Genomic DNA, 12,366 nt, shown 5'->3' with positions numbered 1-12,366 from the left:
AATAATGTCCTTCTCCCAACTTAAAACAAAAACACAAAAACAGATCTCACTGCCACGTGGAGAAGGCCCCATTAGGCCTCCAGGGAGTGTGGAGAGGCCCCCTAGGAGGTGACAGCAGAGCCTGGGATCCCACCACTCAGAGCTCATCTGCAGCACAGCAGCAGGGGCATCCCTGGGAGCCTGCTGGAAATGCAGCCCGAGCCCATCCCAGATTTGCTGAATCAACATCTGCACTTTATTAAGGTTCCCAGGTGACGCTCATGTATGCTGAGCTTTGCAAAACAGTGCACCAGGGAGATGGCAGGGCGAAGGGGCACAATGGACCCCCCGACAGCAGTTAAGCAGGGTGAATCAACAGACTTGGGGATGGCTTAGCTACAGAAAGATAGAAGAGAGTGGCATCAAGCAGTTGTTGACATCTCCAGGTCAGAATCGGGAATGTTTGAGTGAATATGGCAGTAGGAACATCGGAGGCTCAGGTTTATAGATTGTGAGTTTGGTCTAGAGTGAGGCATGTGGGGCAGCCAGCCTGAGATAGCGTCTGGTCTTTCAGTTAGAGGAAATCAAGGCACCCAATGGACGATCAGAAGGGAACAGATCCTGACTGTTGTCATCTTGGCTGGAATCCAGTTGAATTGCCCCCGAGGGATCCATCCTTTGGGTCAGTTATGCCCCATCTAAACTTGCAGATAATGATAATGCAGATTTCATGAAAATCCTAAGATCCACAGCTATTAGTATAAAGCCCTCTACAGTTTTTCAACCATAAGTTGCAATCAAAGGATATCATAAACACCACCATGGTTTTTAAATTTATAATTTTGAAAATCTGAAAATTTAAGAACTGAGTTAAGCAAGTCTCCAAGCCTTGGCCCAGGTTTGTTCATTTTTCATTTTGAATAATTTAGTCAATTCATGGCCAGAATACCTCTACAAAAACCTGGTAGAAATTTGAAATATACTGATATCAATAAAACATGTTGGAACAAAGGTTTTAGATTTGATTGAGCTAGTATGGAATGTCATAGGGACATTTTCTGCCAGTAGCACTGGGAAATATATCAAGTCTGAACATTTTAAAACCATGACTGATAGGGAGCAAAGTTGTTTCCTATAATTTAAGCCATGGCTTTCTTGTTCATATCCCTATTTCTTTATGCACTTTCTCTAACTAGACTCTAGAACTACATGCATACATTAATACACACACACACATCAAGCACACATGTACATTCATACTTTCATGTGCATACACACATGCTTGCAAACAGATGCATAAAACACACATACAAGTACAGAACACATGCCCACACATGTATACACACTTGCACACACATGCACACACACAAACATCCATTTACACACATGCATGCATGCACATGCAGGCACATACACATGCACACACACAGAGCTTTAATTCTAGTTTGAGTTAAGAAAAACTTGCTGCTCTAGTCTTTTATTACTCTCCCCTGCTGCTTGATCCCTCTAGGTTTCTTCTCCTCTAGGCTTTCCCCCTCATAAACTGTCTCTTGGATTTGAATTGACATTCATATCCGTAAGATGTTGTAGCTCTAGACCTCCTCTTGCAAAGCCTCCTGCAATAAGGCATATGATAAATGTGAGATGGAGATCCTCAAGCTGCTGCCCGCAATTACTTATGTGCACCAGTAGACTCTGAAGACATTTCATAAGGAGGTGCACTTAGCTATGAAGAAATACATTTCCTACAGACGCCACGCCAAAAAGGAAGACCAAAAAAGAGAAAAATTTATCCTTTCTGGGATACATAATCTGAAAGAGAGATATGAAGTATTTTTAGTTAAGTTTTCTTTATATTTGTTTGTAAAAGGAATGATATATCAATTACTATGAGCAAGTAAAATTTGCAAATTAATTTCTTAATTGATTGCACAGATATTTGTTTCAAAGAATGACTCTTTAATCGCCTGGCTTTGACCACAATATCACCACAATTCCTTGAGTTAATCTGAAACTTACTAGGTTGCACCAGGAAAGGTTATAATCACATACCACATTTTCTTCTCCCAGACATGACATTTAAGATACGACCTGATAAAATAAAGGTAATTAGGTAGATGATTTTCAGTATCTTCTATAGCAAGCCTGTAGACGAAAAAGGAATTCCTGACCTAGTCTTGTTGATTTTTTCTTACTACAAACTAGCCTGGTCACCCTTCTAAAATATCCCACCATGTGAATTATTTTGATAAGATCTTTGCATTGAAGGTTGCACTGTACTAGTGTAAACCACTAATTAATTATTCAATTCATCAATTAATCAGCTATATACTGAATACAAGACACTGCACAGTGGCCCCAGCACTGAAGGAACTCAGTCAAATGGCAGAAAAGCAAGTCAGTCATTACTCCACAATGTGACAGATGCTGTGGCAGCAATACTCACATGACATGCTGGGAAAGAAGTTGAGGCAGCTGCTAATTTTCAGCTAAGAGAGGATGAGGGTCACCTCATCAGACTGAACAACTAAGAAAAGTGTCCCAGAGGATCTGAGCTGTCCTGTGAAGGATGGCTTGGAGGTGGGCAGAGGAGAAAAGGGGAGAAAGGGGAAAGGGAACAGAGAGTGAGAAGGCACAGAGACGGGAGGCCGTAGGAAGAGTCTCACGTCTGTGAGAGAGTGAGGATCCCGTGCAGGTTGGAATAGCTCCTGCCAAAAGTGAGTGGAGCTCAGAAGGGCAGGAATGCACAGGCCAGTGGGGGCAGGAGGCTGTGCATTTCTTCAGCAGCACACAGCATGGCTGTGTGGTTCCCCCCACTGCTGCCAGCAGCCTAGTGAGGACACACGCTGCACTGTCCCAGGCATGGACTTTGCAGGTTGGGCAGTAAGAGGGGAGAAAGGAAACACTAATGATGTGAGGCAGTGTCATGCAGGCTGGACAAAAAGAGGGAGTGAGACCAGAGGGGAGCTGCCAGGTGAAAAATCACATTGCCAAAGGCCAAGGTCAATGGAGGACTAGAGTGCTCCATGAGCAAGGCTGAGAGTGCTGGGAAGACAGGAGGTCAGAGAGAAATGTGGCCCTGAAGACAGGAGAGGTAGAGCCTTCCCGGTTATGGTGGGGTCGCAGGGGCTCCTAGAGAGCAGATCTCTTCAGTGAATTGCCTTGTTGCACAAAGATTATCTAAAATTGTTATCATTTCCTTCCAGAAGTGGGCTCAGGTCTCCTCTCCAAGTCCTTTTTGGATAGTGAAGAATCAGTAAAGAGCCCCTAATGCAGATTAAAGAGAGACGCCCAGATCCACTGGACTGAACTGGGCAGCAGGGAACTGCCTTTGAAGAACAGGCCCCACATGGGACAGCTCCATTCCCAGTCAAGGTCACCGTCACACAGAGGCCATATATATTTGATAAATGACTGAATCAATTATGGTACAAACTTGACTGCATCACTTAAATGCTTTTCTATTCCGGTAAGAGGAAGTTCTTCTAATACTAACTTCAGTTTAGTGGAAGTTACCCAGGAAAGCTCAGTAATCCAAAATAGAAGACAAAGCCACCCATTACGTGGCAGAGTGCTGTGTGTGTAGGGGTCTGTTTCTTACGGTAATCCTCTGAACCAGGAGTTCCAACGGAGAGAATGCAACTGTAGTGGTGGTGGCTGGGCAGAAGGCTGAGAGGGAGACAGAGCGGAAGACAGCACAGTCACGCTGCTGGCTACTAGGACAAATGACAACTCTCGAAGGACAGTACCTCACATTCCTCTCATCACAGAAAATAAGAAGGTGTGTAGGACATTCTTCTAATGGTTGAACTCTTACCTAAGAAGGGCAACACACAATGCCACTGAAATGCCATATGGTATCTGTCAGAGAGGCATGGGGCTCCCATTGACTCCTCCTCTGTTGAAATGGATTCTGAAAGAGCAGCGGCAATGAGAGAAGAGAGCCGCCTTTTCCTGGGGATGTCTGCCAAAAATGGTTTACCTTCTCTTCCATATCGGAGTTTTATCCCTCAATCTATGTATGGTTGTAAGCAGCTAAGCATTCAGAAGTTTGGATTGTATGGACTTTCTGAAGAGGACAGTGTGAGGAGCTCGTTTTTATACTAAATCAGAGACTTCATCCCTGCACAGTCTGACACACTTCCCTGTGTTGTAAGACTTGGATTTAGTTCATGGAAACTTCCAGGCTTTCAAAACAGATGACCTCTCACTAGAAGATCCACTTATCTCTTTCCCCTTGGCCCTGTAAACCAGCCCAGCAAAGTCCCAACTTGCAACAAACAGGCAATTCACTCTACCAGAAAACAGTTACCTAATCTCTCAAAAATGACACCTGGCCAGTTTCTAACCATAATGCCTTTGGACTCATTTCCATCAACATGTCTTCCTATGAGCAATATTAACAATGCCTTTACATCTGTAGGCACTGTAACTAGTGGAGAATACAATAAAATAATAGGAATATGCAGCCTGATGAATGCCATCCACTCCAAACGAGTGTTATGAGATGTGTGAACAACGTTCCCAGGAGAACTAATCTGTTCACCATTCAGCAAGTGCTCACTGAGCCCCGGATGCGTGCCAGGTCCTGTGTGTGCTGTGGAGATACCAACAGTATCTGCCTGGATGGAGGTGACAGTCTAGGAAGGGGGATAGATGTTAAATACACAAGTAAATATTTCTCCCACCACCACCCATTGGCTGATATAAAAGGAAAATGGGAGATGCTTTGCAGATGGTTCATTTCCATGTAAACGTTCTTGTGGTTGTAATACATTGTTTTCTCTACTAATGGGAATAACTTTCAAATGAAAAAAATGGAGTGATTATTTGTCGAACCAAAGTGTTTTCTTCATTATTAATAAAATTGCTGAACATCTCTTTAGTAAGTGAAGTCATTCACACTGGGTACCAGGAAGTGGAGATAGTCACACATCAGCCCTCTTGGGCCTTCCATGTGTAGGCGGATGAAAAGGAACCACGAGGGTTGGTGGCATCCCTGAGCATTGGAGAGCAGGCTGTGTAGAGTGCTCTTGGTCATCCTGTCTGCAGTCCTCCTGCCAGGGAGGGTGGCACCTGATCACAGAGAGACACAGCAATACAACAGAAACACTGAAAAAGAGTAGCCTGTCCTGGCCCACGTCAGCGGCCTTGGGTCCATCCAGGTTTGTAAGAAACAGGAAGGTTTTCACTTGTATCTAGCTACCCAGCCAGCATACCAACCTCAGCACTATTTGTATGTCAGGAACTCATGAGACCTGTGCTTCTCAAACTCTCATGGACATAGGAGTTACCCAGGACTTTGCTAAAATGCAGATTCTGAGATTCTGGAGGACCTGGCCAACTGCATCTCTAACACACTCCAGGGATGGTTGTGCCCATGGCCCTGGGGAGGTGACACAGATTCAGAGCAGTGGTCACCTACTGCAGCAGAATGTGTCCTCCAATAGAAGAGACCTTTTAAGACATTGATAAGGAGGGGTTAAGGGGAGAGGAGAACCAGGGCAGGGTGGGGTCATGCAGCCCAGGAAGATAAAAGCAGGGGACCGTGTTGTTGAATGCTGCAGAGGGGCCAGGCCACGTCAGAGTGAGGGGAATCCCACAGATGTAGCTACAAAGGGATCCTTGTGATACCTTTTTTTGAGCACTTCCTAGATCAGTTTCAGTAGAGTGGCTAAACACAGATATTATATCCTGAATAAATTCAGGCTTTAAACAGGAGAAGACACACAGTGAGACTCTCTTCCCACAGCATTTGCTAGGGCAACACCAACTCCAATTACACTGAAATTCTAGTTTCCAAATAGTTGATGGTTGTTGGGGATGTACAGCATCGGAGCCAACATTGTCCCCTGTGTGTTTCTGAAACCACCCTGAAGGTTGTGTTGGTCTCAGGCACTATGTCATGGCTTACTGTCTTAAACCAGGAGAGTCTGACATCCAGTTCTAAGGCTGTAATCCCTCTCTGTTACACCTCATGGGAAAAGGGTTTGTAGGTCATGATAGACACTGTATGGAGAAATAGGTACTCAATTCCTTAGGAGGGCACTCTCTCAAAAGGCCTGTAGTTATTGATCAAAAATTAATTTTATAGCTTTCACATTCTTATCAGATCAGACGTATTAGAATATTAAGGTCTTGATGATGCCATTCTCTTCCTGCCACAATAAATTGAATGGCACTTGAATTGTAAAATGAGCAGGGGAGAGAGCAGAGTTTTAGGCTTACTTGGTCCACTATTCACTCCTATTCTTTTCTCCTTGACTTTGGAGGAAAGGTAGGATTTGTTAATAAAAATGTTTTCAAAATTTATTTTTAAAGTTAAACTCTAGCTTTCTAGTATGAGTTTTTTAAGTAAAACAACCAATTTTCCCATGAGTTTGCTACTGAGAAAACACTGAATAGGAAGATTTGGGGGAGCATTTAAGGCTGATGGGCTGACTTCTCACCCCTCCCTGTGTAGCCCTAGGTCCCATCTGCCCTGGGACACTTCTCTGTGGTCCTGCAAGATCACAGCTCCTTTGTCAGCCCCTGGAGCTCTCACCCACGGCTCTGAGCGATTAAGTGACTTGTCATGTGCCAATGGACATGAATTTCTGGAGGGCAGAAATGGTGTCTATCCAACTAGCCACAGCCAGTGCCATGTGGTGGCCTGACACATAGTGGACAGCTGACACGTGTTTGTTGAATGACTACTCCAAAGGTGGCAACCTTCCACACAGCTGGGGATTGGGGGTGAAATGCGCTCAGAGGCTGGTTCACCTGCTCCTACCACTCTGGTCTTTGGGATGGTGCCTTCAGATACCTACTGAGCCTATCTTACTCTAGTAATATTTTAAAGCATTTGAGATTACCAGTGCTTCTCAAACTCCAGTGGACATAGGAATTACTCCTGACCTTGCTAAAATGCAGATTCTGAGATTCTAGGAGGGCCTGACCATCTGCATCTCCAACATGCTTCAGGTGATGGTTGTGCCCACGGCCCTGGGGAGGTGACACAGATGTGAAGCAGTAGCCACCTATTGCAACAGACTGTGTCCTCCAACAGGAGGTCCCCATTAGTTTCAGAAGCACTGGCAAAATGCTCAAAAGGGTAATCTCTGTTTAAGCATTTTATGAATAAAGAATTCATTAATGAAAAATGAACTTGTACTAGGCACTTTAAAAATCACCAAAATGTCAAAGTGTAATTGTAACGCAATTCTGATTTACAGACACGCCGAGTCTGAGTGGTGTCAGGCCCTACTCTGGTCCAGATTCCCTTCCTTCTCCTTTTCCAGGGACCCAGTTCTGCACAGGTGCATGTCTCAAACTAACTCCAGTCTTCCCAGCATCAGCACTGAAGTTCTAATTGCAAATTCTCAGTTTTTTTTGGCCTATGAAATCTAATCTTTTCAAACTTCTGAAGCCTCAAATATACACTTTACCAATGCTTTTCTGCAGCCCTGACTGTCATTCACCATGATGCAGAAACACATACACATATGCAAACCCTCAGGAGACTTGGTCTTCCTTGCTGCTTAGCTGAGGGCACTCTGCACGGGGTCTGTGGCACAGAAGGATATACCGTCTAGGACTTGCTTGCAGCAGCATGCCCTGGTGGCTGCTTTGGGATTACTTTACACAACAGAGATCTATTAAAGGGCCATGTTCCCTGGAGGAGTTCTCCCATCACTCCAGGTGGTTTCCTCCAGGGTTGCCCTGGCTCTGCTAGTATCAAATATCCTCCCAGGGCAGCAACTATGGCCAAGAGCCATTCCTCTTTGGCAAGCTGCCTCGTTTTCTGCAGCTTACCTATAACACACTTACCAAATGTGGGAGTTACAGAGTGTGGGTCCCCCCACCCCAGGAAATGCCCCTCCTTCTAGACTGCTACGTCTTTCATTGGGTACTATTATTTCTCATCGTTTCTCACCTTCATTCAACAAACATTTACTGATCTAAAAAAGTGGCAAGACAACTTTTACCCATATCCCTATTCCACTTTATATTTGAATAAAAAGAAAAAATATATTTCCCTTCAAATTTGCTGAGGAGTTAAGTAATTGATATGGAAGATATATGCGGCAATCTTTGGGGGTTTGTTGTAAGCAATTTGAAATGTTTTCTACTGCTGGTGGAGTATAATTTGCTATAACCATGTTGGAAGATGTTTTGGCAATATCTATCAAAGCTACTAAAGTGACCAGTACCCTCTGACCCAGCAATGCCACTCTGAGGTACCCAACAGAAGTGCACACAGAAGTTCACCAGGGACACGTGGCACAATATTCATAAACTTGTAACTGCAAGAAAAGGGAAAGAGCCCATATGTCCATCGGCGGTAGAATGGACAAACGTGGTGTGGTATTTTCCTACGATGGAACTGTCCAGCTATGGGATGCAAGAAATACAATTTTACAGCACAGCATGGAAAAATATCAACACATAATGTTGAGTGAAAGAACCCGACCCAAAGGAGTACCTACTGGATGATTCTATGTAAGCAAAATTCAACAGCAGGCAAAGTCGGCCCACCGTGTTGGCCTTAGGATGGTGGTAGCCCTGTCCCAGGAGGCAGCACGGGGCACTTTTAGGGTGCTGGTGTGGTCAGCTGTCCTGATCTGGGTGCCACTTACAAAGGGCTAATTGGTTTCTGATATTGGCCAAATTGCACACCTTTGACTGTTTTTTTTTTTTAATTTAATTATACTTGAAAATTTACTTGAAACATTTCTAGAAAGCTGCTCCCTCTGAGCAAAGCTGCCTGGGCAGCAGCAAATTCCCAGTCAGGAGCTCATGTTTTTAGAAGGGAGTTGCGGTGAGGTTCTGAGGAGTACATAAATGGGAGGTGCAAAAAGTGGGGTGCTTGGTGCAACTGGATTTCTTGGGCGGCCAAGGGTGGGATGTACGCATTGTGTGGGCACAGGGATCTCAATAACTGGCCCCAGAGCAGGAGCAGAGAAGGCATGAAGGCCAGGACTCTTCTGAGCTTGAGGTCAGGGGATCTACCTGCACATTAGAGTTATTTAAATGAGGAAAATACATGCCCTTCTTGAATCGATGTTGCCAAGCCTTTCTTTTCCTAGGAGAATCTTTCAATTCCCAGCATGGGGAAAGCATGTTTTCAGGTATTAAAATGAGTAAGGTTGTAACAGTAACCATGAACCAACATGTTGTCCCCATTCTAAATCGAGTATGGTGATAACAAACGCTATGACCCGTGCCTAGGAACACTTGTTTCAAACTTCAGACCCCTCTCGAGTTACATGGGAAGCATGGCTGTGGGCATGCATCTCCCTCCCCATAAAGTGCTGTCGCTTAAAACTTAAAGTTATGGCCATCCACGTTGTCCTGATAATTATAAACTTTCCTGATGTCATTCCCCATTCCAGTTCTTCAATCCCAGGGCCAACCAGTCCAACTACCCAGCAAAGACACCTGCCTGCTGCTGCATGATGGTATTGGCTGAGTTTGAGGAGGGCACACATGAAGTTCCAGGTGCCATCCACGGCCTCCGCGTAGGTAAGTCACTGGGTCCTGAGAGCAGACTGGGATATTTTCAGGGAGCTTGTGGATGGGAATGTGAAGCCGAATGTTTCACTATACCTTCAGGAAGGCTTCCAGGAACCCCTTGAGATTCAGAGACCTGCGAGTCACTCTCCCATACTGCCATTGATTATAGAATCTATTTTGAAGAGATGGAATAGCTAAAATCTTACGTGATGATAAATATAACATCTTAAATCCAATAGAGGACGATAAATATATGTTAAAAGGAACTCATAAAAATAGCAGCCATTAACTGACTATTTACTTTGTGTAGGCAATGTGCTTGGCGTTTTTACAATAATCCTGGCAGGTAAAATGAAATTTAAATAATCCTTATTCACAGGACTATAGTGAGGTTAAGAGATCATGCCTGTAAAGTGCCTGGCTCACTTTTCTGATACTTTTGTCTGAACAGAGTCTTGGTGATATTTTAACTTGCGATATTTTTTGAAGCCATACTAAATTTTCATGTGAACTTAAAGAACAATACAAATAATACAAATAAAAGTTGCAGTGTTCCATTATTTCTACACAATGTCCTTCTCTCAAAAGCTGATATTTATATAGGTAGTAACAATACATTTAAAATTTTTTGTAATGCCAGAAAAATAACAACACATAAACACATTGATTAATACTTTAAGTCTATTGGACATGGAAACTGTAGAAGAGAATGGATTCCCCAATCATCTCAAAGTCAATGGTTCCTTGTTATAAAAAGTTAGAAATACAGATTTAAAAAAAATAGTTTTTAAAAAGTGCTAAATGTCTAATATTAAGAAACCGTTAAAAATTATTGCATACATAGACATAAAATTGAGTACCCTAATAATTAAACATCATGTATTTTTAAATGTTTTAATTTATTTATTATTTATTTTAGAAACAGGGTCTCACTGTGTCACCTAGGCTTGAGTGCAACGGTGCAATTACAGCTCACTGCAGCCTTGAACTCCTGGGCTCAAGTGATCCTCCAGCTTCAGCCTTCTGAGTAGCTGGGACTACGGGCATGTGCCACTACACCTGGCTAATTTTTAAGCCTCAAGTGATCCTCCTGCCTTGCCCTCCAAAGTGTTGGGATTATACGTACGAGCTACTGTGGCCAGTGTAAACATCTTTTAAAATATTAAATGGTGTAAGAAGTATCTCAGGATATACCGTTAACGAGTAAAAACACATACTAATACATACTAATACATTAATAATCATTGTTTCTAGATGACAAAATTCTGTGAGCCTTTTATTTACTATACCATGCTTTTCTATATTTTTATAGTATTCCAGAGGGCCCATGTCTTACTTTTTACACTAAGGCTGTGAAATGTGAGAACACAGGGAGGAACCTGGTTTTGGCACCTCTGTGAGCAGTGCTTCCCACCCTGGCCACACGTTAGGGTCACCTGGCAGTGTCCAAACCCCTGCTACCATGGCTGTGCCCATCAAAGTGTTGGGTGGGGCCTGGCTTGGCGGCAGCTGCTCAAAACCCCCAGCAGACTCCAGGGCTGCTGCAGGAAGGCAGGCACCTACTTTCTAGGGGTCTGTGGGTTTTGGATGGGACTTGAAACCATATCAAAAACTCCCAGAGCCCAAACACAGCCCCACTTCTTATCAAATCACCTTGGCATCTTTGTCAAAGCTAAACATTCAGGGATGTTTGTATCAGAATTAAAGTTCTGTGCACTCATAGGGCAAGAGTGTTGAGCAAAAGCTAGAGTTCTAAGCTATGTTTTTGGATCAAATAGTGAATCTAATTGAGAAGACTGTCAATGATTTTTTTCCTTATCGATCCTCTATTGAAGGAGGTACATTGAAAAAACACTGGGAATGTGAAAAGAATATGGTTACTTGTCTGTGGCGGAAAACATCACATGTGTTCATATCAAAGATCGAGGAACCAAAACCACCCTCCTGCAAACACATGGGAGAGGGAAAGAACCGTTAGGTGTTTTCAACTCTATATTTCACTGGGGGAAAAAAAAAGAAGAAAATTTCGTGGGTGCCAGGTGATTTGACTAGGACGTTTTTGTGGGATTACTGAGGCGTGTTTACTGGAAGTGTGCTGTGTAGCAGACACTCACATAGTCTCATGCAGTCAACACGACCATGAGGCAGAGCTGGCAGGCTTGGCAGCTTTGGGTCATTATTAGAATGTTTAGGGAAGGGAGTTGTTTTCATTCACGGAACTTTCTATTTAACGGAAGGTTAAGGAACAAAACCTCTTTCCAAGGTGACTTTTGAAAAACTTTCTACAACATACAGGAATCGCTGCTCCCCTGGCAGACAGCCTGTCGGTGCCTGTCATCCAGTGTCCAGTACAGACGTCTCCTCCTTTTCATTCTCAAAAGTGTCCTTGTGTGGAGGGAAAATGATATGGTCACTCTGAGTCTAAGGGGATAATTTAATCTTCCTTGATGACTATCTCTGGATCATCAAGATAAGGTTGATTCCCATTATAAACGACAAAGACTGGAACCCGAGAATCGGGGGTTGCACTGGCACTTGACTGTAAGGCTGTTTGGGATAAAGAAAGGTGCACAGGCCTGGAAGTCGGGGGTCTGGGATTCCAGTCCCTGCTCTATCAATGGCTACCTGGGTGACCTTGGCCAGTTACAGAAACCCTCTGACAGCAATTCTACAAACGCATGCCTACAAATGCACTGCCTGCAAATGCACTGCCTCGGTATCATAGAGCAGTGGGATTCCCATCCAGCATTTCCTTCTTGTGCATTCCAATACCGATCTCCAGAGGCCGGCAGAAAGACCTTTCCTCGCTTCACGGGAGGCTGCTGAGACTCAACCAACCACTCCACAGGGCCTTCTGAGGGGGCAGCCATGGCCCTCAGGCCACACTTCCCA

At 43.9% G+C, this 12,366-nt stretch overlaps 1 protein-coding gene across 1 annotated transcript in view; it reads right to left on the bottom strand.

Moving 5' to 3' along the window:
- Positions 1–12,366, bottom strand: part of EGFR (epidermal growth factor receptor) — a 193,752-nt gene that overhangs the window by 86,399 nt on the left and 94,987 nt on the right. The gene's annotated exons all lie outside the window — the stretch shown is intronic.

Source organism: Trachypithecus francoisi, unplaced genomic scaffold (assembly GCF_009764315.1).
Source record: "Trachypithecus francoisi isolate TF-2019V2 unplaced genomic scaffold, Tfra_2.0 Lachesis_group4, whole genome shotgun sequence".
Taxonomy (NCBI): domain Eukaryota; kingdom Metazoa; phylum Chordata; class Mammalia; order Primates; family Cercopithecidae; genus Trachypithecus; species Trachypithecus francoisi.
Note: the sequence above shows the minus strand (reverse complement) of the source record. Positions and strands in the feature narration are given on the sequence as shown.